This window comes from Schistocerca americana, unplaced genomic scaffold, assembly GCF_021461395.2.
Source record: "Schistocerca americana isolate TAMUIC-IGC-003095 unplaced genomic scaffold, iqSchAmer2.1 HiC_scaffold_307, whole genome shotgun sequence".
In the NCBI taxonomy this organism is placed as follows: domain Eukaryota; kingdom Metazoa; phylum Arthropoda; class Insecta; order Orthoptera; family Acrididae; genus Schistocerca; species Schistocerca americana.
This window is the reverse complement of record NW_025726024.1, coordinates 86208-91278: the sequence shown is the minus strand read 5'-3', so window position 1 is coordinate 91278 and position 5071 is coordinate 86208.

Genomic DNA, 5071 nt, shown 5'->3' with positions numbered 1-5071 from the left:
CTAGTCTTGGGCGGCATCTCGAACGAACGTACGGCAGCAGCAACACCAGTAGCAAGCGCTCCGCTCTAGTCAGCGTCTCCCCACACAGTGGCACCCGCCGCCAGCCGCCGCCGCACCTTTACCAGCTCGCCCTGTTGCGGCCGCCGACCAATGGGGCGCGCGCGCAACCGGCCGCCGCACCCGAGCCCATAAAGCACCCCCACCCCGGCTGCGCCGGCGATTCCCGCTCACGCCGCGGAGAGTACACGTTAGTTCGTTGTCGCTGTTGGTTATCGTGATGTCGGGACGCGGAAGTGGACGCAAAGCTGCTGCCTTGGCTGAGTTGCTGCTCACGTTAGCAGGACCTGCCGGGAAGAAGAAGAAGAAGTCTACACCGCAGTGCTTTCGCTGCCAAAAGCTTGGCCACGTCGCCAAGCACTGCAGCGGAGCAGTCGCGTGTTTGAAGTGTGCGCAAGCACACGACACACGCGACTGCAAGAAGCCGAAGGACGCCCCCTGCACATGCGCCAACTGCGGTGGCGCACACGCGGCTAACGCCCGTTCCTGCGCGTACAGGAGAAATTGGCGCGGACCAGAGAAGACGCAGAAGCAAGTGACCACCACACGCGAAGAGGTGGTCACTCGCTCAGAAGACGCCATCACCAGGCGCCTCAGCGACGCCGTAGAAGAAGCCATGTCCGCCTTCAAATCCGCCATGGCGGAAGAGAGGGCGGCCATGCTGGCGGAACTGGGCGAGGCTCGGCGTCAGATTGCTGAGCTGACGCAGGAGCTTCGCTCAGCCAAGGCAGCTTCCGCCACAGCGGTCGACACCGCCAGCCAGACGACTCCTCCTCGAGAGAAGAAGTTTGCGACGGTGGCCACGCAGACCGACGTGCCTGCCGAAGGGGAGGCAACACTGCCCAAGACGGACGCAGAAGCAGAAGCGCAAGAAGAAGGGTGGGAAGAAGTCCCATTCCTCCCGCTTCCCGACATGTACAGCGCAAGCGCTGTGACGCAGAAGATAGCTGCATCGCTTCGCGATGGTACATATCCCCACCACGACAACCCTTATCCCTTCGTTCCTCCTAACCTTTCTAAACCTTCACCTCCACACCAACCAATCGAATACCCAGAAGGCCTTGTTGGTCTTTCCAAGGAGGATTACGATCTGATCAATTCCTTCCCAATTTTCACAGAGTGGCAAATGCGCTACGTCATCTTCGCTCTCGTCCACGGAGAGTATGAGAAAGCTGGATACACTGTATCCACTATCCCAACCGAGGGAGAGCCCTCAAGTAAGAAGAAGAAGAAGAAAAGTCGTCACACCGACAAATACAGAAAATAGGTTATCGGCACTCCTTGCCAGTACAGAACAACCTACAAGTCAAGAAAGAAGACTCATCAATCATCCCAGGGGAGTAAAGGCCAACAGGCCACAAACTTCCACCTGAACCTCCTCACAGTGAGGAAGTCAGAAAAGGAGCAGCAGGCAGGCTGCGCCGGCACGCACTCCGCTGCTCGACTCGCTGCCGCTCGCACCGGTCGTTTTCGTTTCCGTTTCGTGTGCACCGTCGCTAGCCCATCGCCATGTCCGGACGCGGAAAGGGAGGCAAAGTCAAGGGCAAGTCAAAGTCCCGCTCAAGCAGGGCCGGGCTCCAGTTCCCGGTCGGCAGAATCCACCGCCTCCTGCGCAAGGGAAACTACGCAGAGCGCGTCGGCGCCGGGGCGCCCGTCTACCTCGCCGCCGTCATGGAGTACCTCGCGGCTGAGGTGCTCGAGCTGGCCGGAAACGCGGCCCGCGACAACAAGAAGACGCGCATCATCCCGCGCCACCTGCAGCTTGCCATCCGCAACGACGAGGAGCTCAACAAGCTCCTGTCGGGCGTCACCATCGCACAGGGTGGTGTCCTGCCCAACATCCAGGCCGTCCTGCTGCCAAAGAAGACCGAGAAGAAGGCCTAAAGGAGGCCAGGCAATCGCAGCGCCGCGTGCTCCCCTGCACGCAACGCGCTTTGCCGGCTCGGCCCACAACAATCGGCCCTTTTCAGGGCCACCACACAAACCTACGTCCAAAGCAAAATTTCAGTCGTCCTCGCCGCACCTTGTTTTGTTTTTTAACTTTGCACTTTCACAGCACAGCCGCCGCCGGCGCACGTCCGCCATCTTGTCGTCCACACAGCCCGTGTGGCCCAACACACACACACACACACACACATTTTGCACGGTCGCAGTCGCCTTCCAAACGACAACGGCAGCAATAATGACCATTGTTAAAGGGAGGCGTGTCGACACACCGCCCTCCACTCCCGCGCGCAACGGCCGTCGACACGAACGAAACAGCTGATCCGGCCGCCTATGCCCACACGCCTTGCCTCGGAAACCCCAACGCCGCCGCAAACACACAGAGCCAAACCACGCAAGCAAATAATCACCGCCTCTCGCACAACAACACACAGCCCGCCATCTCCGTCGCGATCGATACAAAGACACACAATAACAAACACAAACGAAGCAGCTCCACACACAGCCAGCCACATGACACGTTTCCTTTCCTTCTCCCCTCCCAGTCACATCACGTCGCTCAAACGGACGGAAGGAAAGAAAGAAAGAAAGAAAGAACGAAACAAACAACACAGCGCACACACGCAGCAACAACACAGACTCTTTCGCACTTTTCAACTTCCGAACAGTGTGGTGGCCCTGAAAAGGGCCGTTTTCTAGTCTCTCCCACCCACAAGCACGGCCGCGGGAAGGCCAGCGCCCGCTGCGACGCAGCCTAACCGCCGAAACCGTACAGGGTGCGCCCCTGCCTCTTCAGGGCGTACACCACGTCCATGGCCGTCACAGTCTTGCGCTTGGCGTGCTCAGTGTACGTCACCGCGTCGCGGATCACGTTCTCCAGGAACACCTTCAGCACCCCGCGGGTCTCCTCGTAGATCAGACCAGAGATGCGCTTCACGCCGCCCCTGCGAGCCAGGCGGCGGATGGCGGGCTTCGTGATGCCCTGGATGTTGTCGCGCAACACCTTGCGGTGCCGCTTGGCGCCACCCTTGCCGAGCCCCTTTCCTCCCTTGCCGCGGCCTGTCATCCTTCCTCGGGCAAAGCAAAACGTGCACAAACAGCAGCTGCAGCGGCTGGAGAGTCGGCTACGGTCTGCGCCCAGCGCGCCCGCCGCCCCCCTATATAGACTCTGGCCCGCCCTCCCCCCACCACGCGCAACCGAGGGCATATAAGCGCAGCACGGAGGCGCGCGGGCCCACCGAGTCGGGACGCCGTCGAGAGGAGACCTGCTAGCAGAGCGCAGACGAAGCGGGCCAGTCTGCCCCGCCACCCCCCTCCACTCCGCGCCGAGACCAGCGGAGCAGCGCCCACAGTCAACGGGCAGCGGCTGTAGCGTGCGGACGTCGTCCAGCGCGCTCTCCCCTCCACCCAGCAGCGCGGCGCCGAGCAGCGCAGCGCGCTCAGTCGGCGGGCAGCAGCCGTAGGGTGCGGAGCTACTCCGCGGCGCGGCACCCACCATCTGGCGGAGGGTCACACGTGGCGCAGCGCCTGCAGTCGCGGCGCTACAGTGAAACACGTCTCTCCACCGACGACTAACGGCGGCAGACCGGCACCTACCACCTCACACAACCCACTGAAACGGCGGTGTCACCCGGGGTGTAGCAAAATTTGTCGTATCAAAAAAAGCAATGTCGCGTTCACACCCAGGGTTCAGCCTCTCTTCTGGACTCGCTCTGTCGTGACTCAACGACGAGCCGCCACCGCCGAGTGATCACTCACTCGACACCCGAAGCTCTGAGTTCTGTCTCAGCCTCAACACAGTGTCGCACCTCCCCTTAAAAACAACTAGGGCATTTACCGTGCCAGGGCCCGGTGGCTTGCCCCCTCGAACTAAACAGATCCGAGGCGGCCAGCACCCGTCTCCCGCGCACGCGGAGCAAGTGTAGAAGACCCTCTCTCCCGTGGAGATCCTCGATCCCCCCAAGGGTCACAGGAGGTGCTAACGAAGCGGGAGAAGGTCTAACCCACTCTACTGCGACCACCCCCCAATCCGTCCTTCCCCCTCCCACACCCTACATGGCGAAATACCAACCTCGCCAACCCAAGGAGAAAGGCAACCCCCCAGATGCCAACATGGATCCTTCAAGCAGCGCAACACCACCAACCCCAACCGACCCCACTCCTACCACATCCTCAAACCCCCAAAGACTATCCCTCACACTTCATCTCGATCCCGCACTGCAAATTGACTCCACCCAAGAAAGCCAACTACCAGAAGAGGTAGGTTGGCAAACAGTTCACCGCAGAAAAAAGTTCTCCAGAAAGCATACCTCCCTGGAAGACATATCCCTCACCCCCTCCTCCCCCCCCATCAACGACTCCATGCTGGGAGATCCCAGACTCCGACGTAACAGCCTCCCCACTCCCCCCATCCCCTCTCCTATCGCCCTCCGTCCCTATCACCTACTCAACACAACATCATCCCCCACCCACTCCCCAATCCAAGAACCCTTAAAACCCTCTGTCCCCTCCATATACTTCCTAAAGAACCTCCCAGACAATTCCACCAACAAGACCCTATCCCTCACCCTCAGAGAACACCTTCCCTCATTCCGGAATTTCAATGGCTCCCTCAATGTTTTCAGAGATGGCAGGACGGCCAAGCTCACATCATACAAAGATATGGACCCGAATCAACTGCAGCAAGAACTCAGGAAACTCCTGAACTCCAGGGTGACAGTGGAGAGAAAATCCGTTAGGGAAACCGCGGCCCCCCCACACCAACCGAAAAACCCCACAGTCAGCGCAGTAATCAAGGATGTAGGCTTCGACATTCTTCCTGAAGATGTCAAAGCCGAACTCCAACGCCAGGGAATCCCAATTCTAAACGCATGGAGAATTAAATCCCGCAAGACAGGAAATTTTGGCCCCATGATTCGAGTCCTCTCGAACAGTCAGAGGGACATCGATTTCATGCTCGAACATGGAGTCCACATCTACTTGTCGCACCATAGGGTAGAACCTTCAAACCCACCCAGTCCCCTACCTATTCAATGTCAACGATGCCAGCAGTTTAACCACAGAACCGAAC